Source organism: Sander lucioperca, chromosome 7, assembly GCF_008315115.2.
Source record: "Sander lucioperca isolate FBNREF2018 chromosome 7, SLUC_FBN_1.2, whole genome shotgun sequence".
Taxonomy (NCBI): domain Eukaryota; kingdom Metazoa; phylum Chordata; class Actinopteri; order Perciformes; family Percidae; genus Sander; species Sander lucioperca.
Window position 1 is genome coordinate 19,802,914 of NC_050179.1, and position 18,256 is coordinate 19,821,169.

The following is an 18,256-nucleotide window of genomic DNA, read 5'->3' on the forward strand; positions in this document are numbered from 1 at the left end:
GCTTTGTCTTTTCCAAGAAACTCTGAGATGCTGTGCTCAAGCTGCAGACATCTCTTTAACCTCCCTTTTGGGAAGTGATAAATGAGCAAAAGTTACTTTGTTTTAACATTGACTTCTTTTACACTGAGTTTGATCAGAATCACACGTAAAGCAAAAGAAAGTCCAAAAGAGGTTCCATCAACCAGAATGAATAAATGCATCTCTGCTGCTCTAATGCATGAATTACCATTTCAACAACAAGTGTATTCATAGATTTAGCATTCAATTACAACTGAGAATGACTGATAAGAGGCGCTACTGTGGTTCTGGCGACAGGAGTTATATTTGTGCCAACAAATAAAATGTGTGATCACAACTAATTTGACAACAATGTGAGAAAATGCTTCACAATCTCAACACTGTTAAAAACAGTCCTGGAAAACAAACTTTGACAATCTTAAAGTCTTACCTGCCTGCTGATGTGGTCAGGTTGTTGTCAGGGTTTCTTCTGTTCGCTCGCTGAACTGGCATAGATCCTTAATCACACACAAACAAGAGTCGGCCTGAAAATAAAAAGAAACAAAAAGAAACACATCTAAGGTGACGCATTTTGTTTTATAACTCAAAAGACTGTAATGCATTTTCACCCACACATCCTCTAATGAACTGTCTGGCCACTTGGACAGAAGACTCCATGTTCAGTCAGCATTAAACATCAGACTCTCATAAACAGAGCATTGTGCTGCATTACATCTGTACAAGGGTTTAAGAACACTGAGGCACTCAGGAGGGAAACAAGTTTAAAAAGCCTTTATTAGATTTCTTGGCTAAATCATTAAAACAAGGCAACACGTTGAGGCCTTCATCAAGGCAAGTATAAAATGTTTGCGTTTGAATTGTATCTTATAGCCCATTGGCCAGTAGTCACATGGTCAGTAGGTAAAGAGTCACATGATTGTTGTGGACAGGTATAGGTTGTGTCATATGACAGACCATATTCAGCAGTAAATGTATCAGCAATTGTCAAACACAATATAAAGACAAAAATAGCAATAAACGAGGAAAGAAAAAAAGAGCAAAACATACATACCAAACATTTAAACCTCTAAGGCCAAAGTTTAGACAGAAAAAACAGCCTCATCATCAATCATCTCCAAAAGGGTTGTCTTGTACTTTCTATCATCTAAAAAGAAACATGCACATTCTTATATGTGCACTCAAGTGTGTACAAATGTTCTAGTATAGTGTTCCTTACAACTATTACTTAAATACATTTTATATTTTAGATACTGAAAAATTGCACCGCCAGCCCAATAACACCAGGCCACTACATATATTTGTAAGTTTTCATCTTTGAATCTTTATCCTTTAAAATTAAAATTTAAAATTATTAAATTAATTAGATTTTCTCTAATTAAAATTAGAGAAAATCTAAAAATAAAGAGGAAATATGTCACTCAGGAAGTGTTGACACCAAGCAACTTGTGGCAAATCTAAAACTGATTTGTCAAATGCAGCATCTGTTCACGACACCGAAGCCACGCTTGGCTTTTTCACTCGAATTAGCTGTTCGCGCTTAGTACAAGATGCTAAATTGCAGGAGTGAGAGAGAGAGAGTCTGGTTCTTGTGAGGCTGAAGCCTTGATAAAAAAAAGTATTCTGGTGGGAGCAGATGGCCATGTAGACTTTGCTTGCTTGATAAAAAGTAGGCAGTCCACCCACACCACCTTCCAAAATGTTCACACTTTATCTAGTTATGTAGTTTTTTCAGAATTGACCTTTGCATGTTTCATACTTGTTGTTTGTGTTTTGTTACTGATGCCAGATAATGCCAGTAAATTTGTTGATATTAAAATGACTCCTGAATCATAAAACTCAAAGAACATAATTTGCCAGGAGGTTTACTAACAAACAAATTTGATCAGTACTCAATGTGCAACTCTGTCTCCTTAAAAATAACCAATTTGTTTTTGCATAATTGTTGCCTGTGGGTTGTTTAATGGCAATGTTTGTGTAACATTTTACAGAACAAAAGCTGTAGGGAGCTGGTCGAGGTGGATGCTGGGTGTGCAAAGCACCCAAAAGGACACAAAAGGCCAAGGATCAGATCCTGAGACTGGTTTGTGGTTGGGTTTGGGCAACACACTTTGGTTAAGGAAAAGGAATGTGGTTAAGTACTGAAAAAGTAAACACACCCTGCCTCATGCTTCAAGTTCAGTTTTGACATTTTTAATTTTAAAGAGCAACTTAACATTGATTGACAATCTTGTTTTTGCTGACTTCAAGGGGTTTAACTTCTCAGCTGCAGTGATGTGGAAGTGTACTTCAGGGTGTGTCAGTACACCGTGACATTACTGTTGTGTGTACTTCTGACCACACCCAACCAAGTGCGTTGAATGCCTAAACATAACCACGAAAACATTACTCGTGGGGCGCCCTGGTGGCCGAGGGGTTAATGAACTGCAGCATCCCTGGTTCGATATGTCGCGCCATATCTCTCGCCCCTCATTTCCTGTAATATTGTAACTGTCAACTTACTAAGAAAGGTATTAAAAAAGTAACTGTTAATCGTACTTTAGTTGTTTAATTAGATAGAAAAATAAATAATAGGATGTCTGAACATTTTGCAGATGTGTTTAGTATGAACATGTTGTAACTTTGTTCATGTAAAACATTTTCTTACAATGTTGTTATAACATTATTAAGTTTCTCTCAAATTGCAAATGTTGCACATTAATAGTATATAAAGATGCAATGATCCAGCTTTTTCTCTCCTGATACTGATTATGATGCCTCAAATCTGGTTTATTTGTAGAAACCAAGTACCAAATTCAAAATCTGTACACCTCACTGTGTAGAAGTCTTTGGAATCATTTATATTTCGAGTAACATTAGGACAGAGATATCTGTGGTGCTATAAAATGAGTTGGGAGCAACTGTGACTAAATTTCTGTAACTGATAGCAGAAACATTTAATTGTGAAATGACATTGACAAAGAAACTTTATTTAATGTGCATTGGTCATGTTATTGCCAATACCTGATCCCATTTAGTAAGGTTAGTAGGTTAGGTAATTAGTGCCAATATCGATCAGTCATATCAGATCTGTGCAGCCTTTGTAGTAATAAACATCATTTCTAGGATATCACAGTTTGAAAACACACAGGCACATATCTAAAAACACAAAACAAATCGTGACTCATGTTTGCATTTCAGATGTTGCACCCACAAGAGGATTTGCGCCCCCAAATTTGAGCGAGTAATATGGCTTCTTTTACTCACAATAAATGGCCTATAGAGAGAAAACAGTGAGAACAGATTTTAGGATTGCATGCCCCAGTTTATTTGTTTGTCCCTGCATGCTGTGCTCGCTCGATAGTTTGGATATTAACAAGATGACACGGATTTGTAAGCATACATGCTGCACACAAGTTGTTAAATGTGTTCAATAGCTGTATTGCTTTCCCCTCACATTGTTTCTGCCTGTTTATTGATCCTTCAGTGTGAGCTATTTCACCCAGCTGCGGTACTGAAACTTTAATATAATGTCTTGAATTTAAAGATAGGCGATTGTGATTTTTGAGTCCAAGGCAGCTTAGCAAGAAAAATGTCAGTAAATTGAATCTAAAAACACATCAAGGACACTTTCTCTTCCCACAAAGCACATAAATGAGGTCAATCCAGGTAAAAGCCATTTTCCTTTATTGATTCCCCATGTCTAATCTATACCAATCACAACAGAGGGGATGCAAGTAAAGACAAGCAGACAAATCAATGACAAGGATTTCTTACAGGGATGTGGAGAAATGGGCTAAAGACAAGATATGAGGGAGAAGACCCTGATATTTTGTAAATTCAATCAAACTCAACTCAAACTGTGTTGAGGACCTTTTGTGGGCCAGCCAACAAAGACAAAACTATCCTCTGAAGTTGTCCTTTACGGAGAGAGAGAGAGAGTGATGGAGGTGCTCGCTGACGGTAAATCTAGCCCAAGATAAATGTAATTTCTAATTTTAAAGGGTCCATTAATTCTTGTCCAGCATCTCTGCCAGTACTAGTTTTGATGGGGGTCATGAGGAGAGCTAGCATTAATAACAACTGCCATATTACAACTGGATGTGGCTGGCGACAGCGTCCCGTTTGACAGTGTCCTCTTGGAAATAACATATGATGCCATTAGGTGCCATTATAGGTCAAACCCCACACAAACACAGTCGCTCTGACGAGGAGCGACAGTAAATCACTCTAATCCAGCCATGAGATGAAGGCAGGTTATTCCCACATCGCTGAGAGGACGGGGATTTGGGTTACAAGCTGAGCTGAGTTTACCAGCTTGAGTCATGATGAAAGCTGTGATAGAGCTCAGCTGTCACTCAGGAGGGCTGAGCCACAAATCTCTGATCACCTGCCTTCTACACCTCTGAAAAAACCACGGACTCAGTCAGCGTGGACGTAAAGGGATACCCAGGGAAAAGATCCAGCTCTTGTGCCAATGTGGGTTTTCCAGATGCACACGTTTTACCTCCACTGTGTTACAAAACCAGAAACAAAATACAGCGTAAAATCTGACAAGCAGCCAAGGCTTATTTGTGCAGGATTATCTTTTCCTTTTTCTCTGCTCTCGTACAGATCGGGATCATCATCAGCTGATGCTGTTACCCTCATGGTCCCTCAAGCAGAGATTTCGCTCATCTCCCTTCTCATCCTCTTCCAACCCTCAGCTCCACTGAGCCCAGCTGTCAATACTGAGACACTAAATGCTGCTCAGACTGTCAGAGAGAAGCCACAGCATGCCTTTCACATTTCACACAATCCCACTATACAGCCTGTATCAGCACACACTAGAATTGAGTGTATTAAAGGGGTGTATTGGTGAGAAGAGAGACAAATTAAACAAGACCCAAACTCTGCAGAAGTTGTTTGCTTCTCCTCACAGGAGACAGGAAGATACAACAGTGAAATGTACACCCAGAGAGAGATGCTGAGCGAGCTTACCTGCCCACGTCGCAGACACACAAACAGATCTGTGGCTTTCTGCTGCCGCTCCACAACACTCCACTCACCTAAATCACTTCCATGACTCACACAGAGGGAAGATAACCGGCTCCCAGGAAAAGTGGAGTGAACACTCGTCGCGAAGGCAGGCAGGGCACTCACTGCAGCACTGATATCTCTCATCCTCGTCCCTCCTCCTCTGTCTCTTCCTTTCCTTTGATCTCTCGCTCTCTCTCTCTCTCTCTCTTCTCTATCTAGTGGTGCCCCCCTTTCTCTCCATCTCTGCCACCCCCTCACTCTCCACCACAAGGTGTCACAGAGTGTATCTGCAGCCTCTTATTGGCTCTATTCCTCTCTTTAACCCCCCTACTCTTCCCACCATATCTCACACACACACACACAGCTTCTGAAACATTTTTCTCCACAGCGATTGGTAATGCGTGCAGAGGTTAGAATGTAGGTGGGATTTGAACTTTTCTCTCAATACTTTAAATTTAAAGTATGACCCTCTCTCATATCTCAAATATATTTTTTGTCTATTATTTCTATAACATAAATACCTGCTGATTTTTTTAATGTACTGTATTTATAGTTAAAGACATTTATTTAAAAAAAAAAAATGCAAAAATGTGAAATTACTACACTATATGATACAGATATAAAGAAATATAAGTTAAAAAAGCAGAACACCAAACAGCCCTTACTGAGAAGATCCGAGAATTGTAAATATTGAGTGGATGTAGCCTTTAATGATCTGTTCAAACTGGGTCTGTGCCGAAAGAGGGCCAGGAGTCAAGTTGCCAATTTGCAATTATAATTAGCCTTCAAGCCCCTTAAAATGTAGATTACATATATTCTCCAAGCTGCCATTTCCTCATGTGATATTCGTTTTAATTCGGCATGAAAAACAGAGATGTGCTCGAGTTAAAGGCGTGAAATGCTCTCGGTGTGGTCATGTTTGGGTATCTGAAAATGTGCTGCAGCTGTTTTAGAATGTAAGGTCCTAATAAATCATTCAGATCACACCGTGTAACACCACGCATCAACACAGAGTCCCTGCTGTTACAATACTCCTGTAAGCATTAGCCAAATTCAAGTGCAGCAGCTTTGATATGGACAGGAATGCTGGAACATCTGTCCTGCTCTTATTGGGAACTACAGTGTGTTGTAATCAGGAATCAATTGTCCTCCTTGTTAGTTTTTATTTCTGGTTGTTTGACGCTCTGTCCACTGGTCTGTTTATTAGCCTCAAGAAAATCTAATTAAAAATTGGTTGAGATTTGGTGCGAGATTTCTCTGGTGGAGATCCAGAGTTTGGTATGGAATTTGTAGCATTACATGATCTTTATTTTTTTAGTCATGAGATGTATTTATGCACTGGAGGGAAGGTTCAACATCAGAATCTGACTGGGCTTTATTGCCAAGTACGTTTTTTACACATACAAGGAATTTGTCATGGTGTTGTTGGTGCATGTCACACATGCTCTAAATATAAGAAGGATAAAAAGAATATAAACAATATAAGTATAAACATATACACACAGTATGTATTAATAAAGATAAAAAATAAATGTAAAATAAATAATAAAATAAGTTAAACAGTAGTAAAAAGGAACGCTACAGCAGAGTAGGTACAGTGGCATGTAGAACCAGAGGTGGGGTGTGGCGGGTCAGGCTGGGTACCGGGCCTTGTTGATAAGGCTAGTGGCGGAGGGGAAAAAACTGTTTATGTGGCGTGTGGTTGAGTTCCTGATAGACCTCAGCCTCCTGCCAGAGGGGAGTGGCTCAAAGAGTTTGTGGCCGGGGTGGGAGGGGCTTCAGAGTCCTGGTGGCGTATAGGTCCTGGAGCAGCGACAGATTGCAGCCAAACATGTGTAGCTTAATTGGTCTTTATTATGTATGTACTGTATGTAATGTACTATTTATCCTGAAAATAAAACATGGAGGACAGATATCAGATATCAAACAAACATTTTCAGTCTCGGCGGAAGCTGGCCCTTTATAAATATTGTAGTAAAACTGTTATTGTACAATTCTTTTTTACTTCTAGCAGCTTTCGTCTATATTTTAAAGATTAATATTGATCATTTTCCTTAAAGCACAGTTAATTCCAGGGATGAATGAGGTATTTTAACCATCATGTTTACTACATGTTTTTCTAAAGAATACCCGTTTTTTTTTTATTTTTTCCAGCCACTTGTTTCTATTAATTTCCAGTATTCAGAATAATCACCTAAAGACACTGGCCCATTGCTGCATGTCTTCCACCCTATGTGTCTCTCTCCCCACTTACCCATTTCTCTAGCTGCCATTACAAAAGGTGATAAAAGCCCAAAATAATCTTAAATAAAAAAGAGCTTGACATTATAGATTTTTCAAGACTCAGTTTAAGTTAAGCTGTTTTCTTGCTGCTAGCTCAGACTATTTGAACATTCCCTTTTGTGATGCACTCAAGGGCACGCTGCCAGCTAATATTTGATTCACCTGCAGCAATGCAATGCTTGATAGTGTGAGAAAATCAAACCTAGAAGATACAAAGAAATTGTAAAAGCTGTAAAATATCAACTCAAATCTCAGATGTCAGAGAAAAAACATCCCACCCTGCAACCACAACACAATTACCATGCAATAATGTGCAGCTTCGACAAAAAAAGCTGATAAATGTTTACTGAGATGGATTAGGTATCTAAAGCACATTTAGGTCACTGCTAGTTGATTACCATACTGTTGTGAAATGAGCTGAAACCTGGCAGTGATAAAAACAATGAACAAAGGTATGGTACAGAAAAATGTCAGCAGTAATGTATTCAATTGTAGTGAATTCAATTTGTAGTTGATGTGCAAAACCAATTTATGGCCTGTTAACACATTATTAAACTGTAATTCATAACTGTGATTTGACATTAGTCATAAACTTTAGATTGTCACTTTAGTTTGTATTGTTTTTGTTTTCATTATATTACAATATGTTTCATACGAGCTTTAATGCTCCGGTATGTTTCTGAAGTGAAATAAAAATGTTAAAGTGCTATAACTCTTATGACCCCCTTAATGCAATAAATTTATTTTCATTATTATTATTATTATTCTGCTATCTTGTCCAGTGTCCTATGCCTGTTGATGATCTGCTTTGCGTATATAAGGTTGTATCTGCATTTCTATTAACAATGTAGTATTATCATATTTCTTTATATATTTTATATTATATACAGTATGTCCTATGAATTTGTGCTGCATGGTTCACGTGTTTAGTGTGTGATTTTCCCATTTTACTTACTTACTAACTACTAACTATTTCTATTAACATTTTAAGATTAAACATATTGGTTGTTGACATTTAATGCTAATCATACTTAATTGCATGACTACTAAATGGTGGATGTTGTTATTATATTCACTGATTTACTGCTTCCTGTTATTCTGCATATGTACACTATCAGGAGCATAATCATTTTGTTGCTATTGTTGTCATTTGAGCATCTTACTGTCTTGTGTTTATATTTCTTTACCTGTCACTTCATTGGTTGAAAATGTGTGGCACACTGGCACATTTATGGATATGTTAATTAAATTGTGTTGTCCTCATGAATAAATAAAATGAAATGACTTAAATGAGCAACATAACGGTGAGATACTTTGGGGCAAGTTACAGAGTGAAAAATAACTAGAAACTATTACCAATACTAAGTAAGCTGTACCATTGAGGTTCATAATAATAATAATAAATATTACAGGGATGGTTTCTAGGCCCAGAAACTCTTCCAGGTAACACAACAGTAACAGAAAAGGAAGAGTCGGATAAATGATTAGGAGTCATCTTCTGTGGACACATGATGAATATCCACAGCAGATGTATGACTGAATCTCCTGTCCAAAGCTGGATGAGGGGGGAAAGCTGGGCCTCAGACCCACTGAGGTTCACTGCTTGTAAATACGTTGTTGGTAAATGTATTTTAGCCACCTAAAAAAAAGTTCACTTTAAGTGTACATTATATTTAGAATAAATAATTCAAAGCCTGTGGTTGCATGCCAGCCTTTTTTTTTTAAACAAATGTGTAGAAAAAAAAACTTGTAGTTGTAAGAAAAAAATAAAGAACGTTAAAATGTCTGTAAAAATTCAAATTAACAGAGGTTACACAAAGATACAGAAGCTACTTTTTCTACAAAAGAAAAAATACTTTCTCTGCTAATTTTTCTTGTAATTATGTAGGCCTAAATATTTTTGCAATATATATATATATATTGTGTAGAAGCCAGGACTGGCAGAGCAGAGGGCAGTGTCAGGGAACACAGTAAAAGTATTTAAATGAAATAAGCTGGTTTGGCCATGGAGATGGGATATAGTTAGCATGACTGCAGTCGTTAGTTGCATTGGTGGTCAGTTTAGTGTCAGTGTAACATTAGTCTATATCCTTGACGTTCCACTTCCGGGATTGCTCCGGTGCCGCAGGAAATTCCACCGGATGCAAAGTGTCCCAGTTTTAGTTCCGTGCGGCACGTATAAATCGCACAAATCCACAATATCCTCCTCTCTGAGTTTTCGTTCTGAGATGTGATTTTGTAGAAACACAACCCAGACGCATCAATGCCTCGATATTCTCCACACGCCTGATTTAAGCCATTATTTACTGTATTTTGTCTTGGGAACTTAGCTGTTGATTCTAATTTCAAATAACTTCTCTTGGGAACGACTTCATTAAGCGAAAATTTCCCGTCAGCTTCTCTGAGCAGCAAATAACCTGGAACCATTAGCAGCCATGATGATGAGTGACAGTCAGCTGACTATTGATACACCAAGGAAATGCAATTATACATCAGAGGACTGGTGTGTACTTTAGATATGCAGGTGTGCTTTGGAGACAAGCTAAGCTAATTCATGAATAGATGAATAAATCAATTAAAAATTGATGAGGCGACGCAAAGTCCTGCTCAAAGACATCCACGGGTGACTGGTCTCTTGGCGTTGCGCTGCATGACCTTCTTCTCTCTGAAATATGAATATGGATTTCCTGCCTGAGAAATCAGCGGTAAATGTGTCAGAACAAATCTTAATTAACTGTTTTAAAAGTTCAAGTTGCTCTGAGAGCATTTTGAGGTCGACAGATGACACTTTGACAATCGCAAATACAGGAGATGGGAAGGAGGGTCAGGATGGAGAAAGAGATTGAATTGCTTTCGCAGTTCCACAGCCTCGTCTTATCCAGCTGATAACTGATGCAAATTACTATTTCCTCCATCTGGAACTCATTAAAAATAAGATCCTATCATATTTAGCTGCCAAACAAAGTTTAGACCATGACTATAACTTGGTGCATGGCAAACCTTGCAGACAGATATAGAATGAGTAACAGTCACAGTTACAAACACACATGACAAAGTCCAATCGAATGTTTTTGTCTGATTTATGACATCGCTGAGTGATTTTGAGTTTTCAAAGACACTTTGTTCACAGTTTGCTCTCTTTCTTACATATATAAAATAGCCAGTGATGGAAAACAACTGAGTACATTTATAAAGGTCTCATATTATGCTCATTTTCAGGTTCCAATGGCACTGCAGCAGCACTTTCTACCTAAATATAGTAAAGTTATGACATCACAACTGTACGGAAGTCCTGACGGCTCATTTTAAGGTACAGTTTCTGAATACGGACTGGGTGCATTATTTTTAGCACCTCGATCTACTTTATAATAAAAAAAGACAAGGAAATCTCACTTTTACAATATGGGACTATAAAGTACTTTTACTTGAGCATTTCCATGTTATGCTACTTTTTACTCCTTTACATTTATCTGACAGCTGGAGTTACTTTTCAGTTAGGCATATAAGATTAGATGAGTGGCTCCCAAACGGTTTGGCTTGTATCTGGTTGTAGTTCCTTGTCATATTTCAGATGTCTACAGTTTAAATCGTTAGCAGCTCCACCAAAGAGATATTTCCCATTTAAATGTCTGGTTTCATTTTAATAAACAGTTTGAGGCACCCGAGAGGTAAAACTCTCCAAAACTTAATTTAAAAAAATCAAAGATTAGATTAGAATGTTTAAAAAAAATTAATATAGATTTGTGTAGCAGAACTTTTCTTCAATCTAACCACTCAGACTTATCTTGTGATCTTTGGAGGGGGCCCAACCTGGGAACCACTGACCAAACTATAAAATAGTTAAAATTAGCTCAACCTTGCCTAGCTACAACAGTAAATGTGCTGCTTACACATTATTGCATCAGTATTAACAATCTACTAATGTAAGATAAAGTAATATATCAGTTACAAAGGCCTATTTTGTAAAAAAATAGCATTTTCACTTTTAATATTTTAAGTACATTTAGCAGATAATACTTATGTACTTAAGTAGATTTTAAATGCAGGACTTTTACTTTGTGGCACTAGTTAAGTAAAGAGTACATCTTCCACCTCTGAAAATAGCATTAATTCCAGATGCAATGAATGATTAATACGAGACCTTGAGGTATGCAATGAGAGCGATGATTGTACGAGGTGAAAAAAGTCAATACTTTCCCTCATCTCCTCCATACATCATGAGATTTCCAATCAGAGAGGGAACATAGTGGATCATAGCAGCAGTTGAGATTTTGCCTTTCCGGCAGCTGGCAGCACTTTACATCCCCACCATGGTCGAACCTGAGCTCAATCCATTAGCTTGTCAGAAACTTTGAATTGGAATTGATTCCCCTCGCCGTAATTTTTCATCTGTCCCGATTATTTATTGTTGTGAAAATAGAGTAGGAGCTTTTGTGTGTTTGGTTTGATTTTTGGGTGCAGAATTAGAATTCAGACAACGGTGTGAATGGCCCCTGAAACACTGGATACAAATCTGTCTAGAGCAACAGCTGGGGGGTAAGTCAGCCAGTTAAAATCCATTATATCAGTGATTCACAGTGTTATTACATTTATTTGGTCATTTTTCATTGTTGTAGTTGTCCAAGCTAACAAAGGATGTGACAACTGAGTTTTTAAGGCAACATGTTTTTGAGACATATTATATACACTACCGGTCCAAAGTTTGGGGTCACTTAGAAATTTCCATTCCAATCCATTACAGACAGAATACCAGCTGAGATCAGTTGCATTGTTTTTTTTAACTAGGGCAGCAGTTTTCAGATTACATTATGTGCTTACATAATTGCAAAAGGGTTCTCCAATGTTTTCTCAGTTAGCCTTTTAAAATTATATCAGATTAGTAAACAGAATGTGCCTTTGGAACATTGGATGAATGATTGCTGATAATGGGCAATGTAGATATTGCATTAAAGATCAGCCACTTCTTTCTACAACAGTCGAGAACCCTTTTACAATTATGTAAACACATAATGTAATCTGAAAACTGCTGCCCTGATTAAAATAACAATGCAACTGATCTCAGTTGGTATTCTGTCTATAATGGAGTGGAATGGAAATTTCTAAGTGACCCCAAACTTTTGACCGGTAGTGTATATGGAGGAGACCTTTGGTTCTTTATGTGGGTGACAGGTGAATGACAAGGAATATAATACAGCGCTGATTATGAAATCAACAAAAATAGGTCCAACTAAACCAAAACAGTACTTGCTTATCAGCTGGCAAAGTGGTTACTCCTGTGTACTACTGTTTACTTTATCTATGTTTTTGAAATATTTAATCTGCAATAGTATATTCATACTATATATTCATATATATATATATATATATATCATTAACTGATATTCAAAAATCATGAATAATTCCATTTTGATTAAAAGTGCCGATACAGCCCTGTACCGTATTTTCAAGATCCCAATTGTTTCAGTGTTATTTTTATCACCGGTAATGGATAACTGTCCTCCCAGTTACAATGCTCCCCTCTCTATACTGCCAATTGCTGTATTTTCTAACTGCCTGCACCATAATTACATGCTTGAAAGGCGTGAAGGGTAGCCATTAATGTCAGCTTTGTCAGTGTAAAAGGTGAATGCAGTCATGACACGAGCTAAAGGGAAACTCAGTCACACAATCAGCTGTCGAAGCTCCTGCTGTGTTTCTGCTACATCCCCACAGAGATGAGGTCTGAATATTTCATAACTGACCATTTGAAGGGCTGCAAGAGTTCCCAGCGTAAGTAAATATTCAGCAACCGCAACTCACATTTTAACCCGGTGGAGCGAGATGAAAGGCAGCAACGTGGATGAGACGTGAGCCGCTCCTCTTCACCTGAAACACCGGCCAGAATTCCCTCTGTGCTGATTCTCAGGGTCTGGTTTTCTGAAATTAGATAAATTACTCAGTAATATATTTAAAACATCTTTAATTGAAGGTAATAGTAGTGGTCAACATTTTACCAGAGTTTCTAAATCTTCAGGGAGGGACCTCAAGGTCCAATTGATGTGCAGAAGGGTTTACAGAAGATTCAAGACTGATTTATTGGTTTTAATGCTAGTAGTTTTATCACGTTAATTTAATGTCTTTGGGTTTTGGGGTTTTGTTCACACAGATCAAGCAATATGAAGACGTCACCCTGGGCTCAGAGAAAACTGTGAAGAGCATTTTCAATTTTCAGGGGAACATTTTATGCCATTATAAGAGCTTTGACAGAAATGACATGACAGGAAACAATGGAGAGAGAAATGGGGAACGACATTCACCATGGTGCCTAGCCGGACTCAAACCAGTGATGTTGTAATTAATGATTGGTACCTTAACCCCTAGTCAACCAGGGTGCCTCATGTATTAAACCCTAATCAATATGTGTTTGCTATACAGTATATTCAATTTAATAAAAAAAGGCTTGATATAATTGGTTTGATATATTACATTTAGAGATCCTGACATGTTTTGAAAACAGGATACAAACAGAATAGTCAAAAACATATAACTTGATACTTCTTAAGGGTTTTATTTACATACAATTATATACATTTAAATCAATCAAGCAAATAACAAACTATGATAAAATTGGTTATTGTACTTTCCATAATAATGGTAGTATAACAAAAAATTAAAATAAACCTCTGTATTGTAATCCTACTTAAAATCATTTTTAGTTTCCTTTATAGAGACCTGATACTTTTCTGATGCAATGATTTGCATCTTTACTTCAAAGAGCAGTGCTTTTCTGTTTTTATCTTTGACTGATGTTCAGTTCAATTCCAGCATTGCTTTAGAAAAATATTAACTGTTACTGGAAAGTTCAGAAAAGGTGGAGAAACCTGCATTAGATTAACACCCAGCTAGAACGTAAAGGTTAAAACCTTCTGATGTATCCTTGAGCAAGTCACTCAGTTGCTCCGTTTTGTTGCTCATCCTTTAAGTTGACCTCCCTAGAGACAGGCGGCTAGCAGATATCAATAAAGTCTCACATTATCATAATACTGGAACAGCAGCCAAGTCGTTAGTGCTTTGGCTCCACAGCAAGAAGTACCTGTGTATTCTTGTTGATTTCTTGGTGCAGTTTGCATGTTGCAATCTGGTTTAATGAAGGCTTGAATTGGCTCTAGCAACATGTGACAGAAAAACCTACTGGGCAGTGGTGGAGTACCGTACTTTAGGTACATTTCGCTGATAATACTTTTACTTGTAATGGAGTACTTTCAGTGTGCACAGATTAGTGCTTTTACTGAAGTTAAGGATCTGAATACATGTTCCACCGCTGCTACTGGGACAAATACGATCAAAGTCACATAACCAACAGAAGCTCACCGTCCTCCCAGGTTCTTATGCTGGACATTAACACACCAAACCCAAACACTAAATTTAACAATCTTGAACGTAACCAGAACTATTGCATGTATGTGCAAGTGGTTAGTACCAGTATATTTATATGTGCAAGTGAAGTATTTACTTCTGGCCTAGGCTGCTTCTCATGAATGCTTACATCTCGCGCTGTCACAAGCTTCTCATCCATGAGTATGCTTCCTTGTGCACGGTGATATGGTGGGTGTAGTTCTGGAGAAAGAAAATGTAGTAATCTAGACTGATGAATAGCACTACAGGTAAGTGGAAACATATGTACGACCGTTTTTATGGTAATGAAGGTCATTCAGTTTACCTGTTTTTAGTAAATTTGGGACAACATTGGAGCTTTATGGCACAGAGGAGTAAGTTATAACAGGTTGGATACACAGACACAACGATCAATTCATTGTTGGTTTTAGTCTTTTCATTGGATTTGTTGACAAGAAGATATAGAATGTCACCAGACATATGTGAAGAAAAACTCTGTTATGGTCCTTAAAAGTGTCTTCGACAGATAAACTCTCTGATCCACTTTCAAATGGAGGCAGCAGAAATCATTTTACTCTCCAGTGATGTTTGGCATAAACAACTGCAACAGAAAACCAGAAGCTACAGATAATGTGGTGTTGGGGGGAAGATGATAATGATTTTTTAAATGATTTGGGTATTTGTCCCATGTCTAGGAAACGGCCAAACACAGAGGACGTTTCACTGTAGGCCAACACTTCCACTGAGTTCTGTTCTGATCATACCTTGAGGGTCCTCCACAGCCTTTTCACCGACATACACCAACTCATCTGCCTACAGTATGTTTCTGGAACAAAGCATTTGGCTAAACCTCTTATCTGGTAATCAATGTGAAGAGACCACTCAACATAATTGATATCGGATGTGATGATGTATTTTTTTTCAAGACTCAAGCACACACACATGCAAAAAGCTGGAGCACCCGGTGAAGTGGAGATTGAAGAGGAGGGTCTTCTTGTAGAGCATACATTTGAATTTGCATATGAATAACAATAATAATGAATTCCTCCTACTTGTTACTGTTTGAAGTGAAGCAGTACACGTGTTCCCTCTTAAATGGAGCCCCACAATCAGACAGTGTGGTGCTCATGTCATTGTTTGAGATGCATCACCATTGTAGTACATCACAAGCTGTTTTCCATTGTGAATCATTTAGGAGTTGCATTACTTCTAAAACTATATATGATTGCATTTCATACAACTTAAGTAACATTGTGTTTTATTTACATTTGGATAGTTTTCTACTTGTCTATAGGACTAATGACAATCGATAGTTTATGTATTTTTTATTTAAAGCACCGAGTAAGATGAGAAACAGAGATGCTGTAAACAAAAAGCCACATTTGTAACTGACAGTTGTACGTCAATAAGCAAAACATCAGAGCTTGGGGACCTGAATGTGTAAACGTCCTACAATAAGTAACACTAAGCTTTTGCACTGAGAGAGAGCAGAACTCCCAGCGGCTTGTTTGACTCACTCATCTGAGCGAGTAAAATATAACAGAGCAGTGATGGACATGGCTCCTGTCTCAACGGGTTCCCTCCACTTATTCTTCTATGAATTATGGATTAAATATGTAGTCTTCACAAAAAAACGGATGTTCGGAGAAAAACAACCAAGTGTCTTTTTAACCACATTACCATAGTGTAAAGGCCTCAGTGTGACCCAAACAAAGCAATCTGTCTAATACTTTCACAATATCGGAAACCACCCTTCCAACAGGGGAATTCAAGGAGCTGACAATTTTTGTAACTTTGCAGAACATACAATCCAACCATCATGCTGACTTTATGTAGAGATTGGCCAGGTGTGTGGCGGTGAGAGAGTAGGCGGGATTTATACTACTCTCTCAAGCTATCTTTTTTCATCCTTCACACGACTACAGATCTTTGTCACGTCAGACATTTTGACTTGTCACAGCAGGAAAAGCACAGGTAAAAGCAAATTGTGTGTCCCAGTAAGCCATGACAGTGAGCCAGTATGCACAGTACCAGTTCCCTAGAACTAGCTCACCTAAATGGAATGCAGTTGTGTTTAATGTTATTAATTATAGCTGTGCTTTTCTTGCTATGACAATCCAAAATGGCTGCTGTGAAAAAGGTCCCTTTCAATCACTTTTGTGTCTACAATTGAGCGCAACTCTATAAATGCCTTCAATGTGTGGCCCCATCATCAACCCTTACCATGATCTTTGACTAACCCTAACCAGGGGCAGAGCCAGATGTTGTAAACATTCGGGGCTCAGCCCAGACCGAGGGGGGATCAGGGAGATTTATTTTCCCATTTTACAGCAGCTATATGAACTATTTTTCAAGCCATTTGACAATAGAATGCCTAAGAATCTGTGCATCATTTGAAACAAAAAAACAGTAGTTGCCAAAGAAAAACTGCATTTTATTGTCATAAAGTGTGCGTGTCTGTAAAGGGGAGACTCGTGGGTATTCATAGAACCCATTTTCATTCAGATATCTGGAGGTCAAAGGTCAAAAGACCCCTTTGAATATGGCGTGAATGTTTTTCCCTCTACAAAATTTAGCCTAACTTTGGAGTGTTAAGTTCAGTTCAGACCAAAGATTCGAGACGAGACGAAACTTGCAACTACTTGCATTGCACCAGTCTGCAGCGTTCTAAAACATGCTAGTTCACGCCAATGCGACGAGGTGTATCATCTCCATAGCAACGACTCTTGGTACATCCGTTCTAACTTCTGACTTCCAGGCTTTTTGTAGCTGAATATATAATTTATTGCATCTAAATATGAATGTGGATAACATTAGTGATAGTGAGATGCTTGCTACGGTTACATTTCTAAAGATGAATCGGCGAAAACATGTTTTATTTCTCCGATTCATGGCTTTGTCCTAGGCGCTCCCTCTCTTCAGTCACTCTCTAGCTCGCTCGACCACATACTGTGCTTGCGGGTGCATGTTGAGCCTCCGTCTAAAACTCTGCCTTTTTTCGACCAGTTAACAGTTTGTAACATAGAAAAAAAATGGATTATGGATCATTTTATTTCTATAGTTTGTAGCTAACTTTACAAAATGACTTTGCTATTGGCTGTTGAAACAGGTGACAGTCCCTTTCGTTCTACAACCAGCCATTTTTTATTTACATAAATCTCTGCAACAAGGATTTGCTGGTAAATTGAATATCTTTCATATCGAGTTCTGACTTTGCTTAGCCTGCTGCCACTGTGACCTGGATAAGAGTCTGAAAATGGATAGATGAAAGGATTAAAGCTGGAAATGTTTTAAGAATTACAGTTCACAAGTGGCGAAACCGCGCACACCTAGGCCACTACGATGATTTCAGGCAACCACTTTGGTCCCCTCACTTGCCGGCTGAGTGCCTGCTGTGGTAAAGTGCGGCTTCTTGGAAATTGTTTGCATGTCTGGATCACATCTCGAACCAAACAGATCGCTTGACTGCAGCTTCTCACACATGGTTGACATCACATCTACAAGTTCATTTTTTGTTGTACAAGTACTCACATCACACCTATGAGCTCTCACATTTTGCACCATATTTACCTTCATAGACATGCTC

The 18,256-nt window shown here is 38.1% G+C and overlaps 1 protein-coding gene across 4 annotated transcripts in view; it reads right to left on the reverse strand.

The window, feature by feature from the left end:
- mgat4c (mgat4 family member C) overlaps nucleotides 1-13,231 on the reverse strand; it is a 49,201-nt gene extending 35,970 nt beyond the window's left edge. The window contains exons 1-2 of one of the 4 annotated variants that reach the window (XM_031295292.2): nucleotides 13,096-13,231; nucleotides 449-542 (exon numbers count right to left, since the gene is read on the reverse strand). The gene's annotated coding sequence lies outside the window, so the exon portion shown is untranslated. Of the gene's footprint in view, nucleotides 1-448; nucleotides 543-4,974; nucleotides 5,185-13,095 lie in introns of those variants that run through there. The other 3 variants (XM_031295295.2, XM_031295294.2, XM_031295293.2) reach the window with 3 other exon arrangements.
- Nucleotides 13,232-18,256: the final 5,025 nt, after the last annotated feature.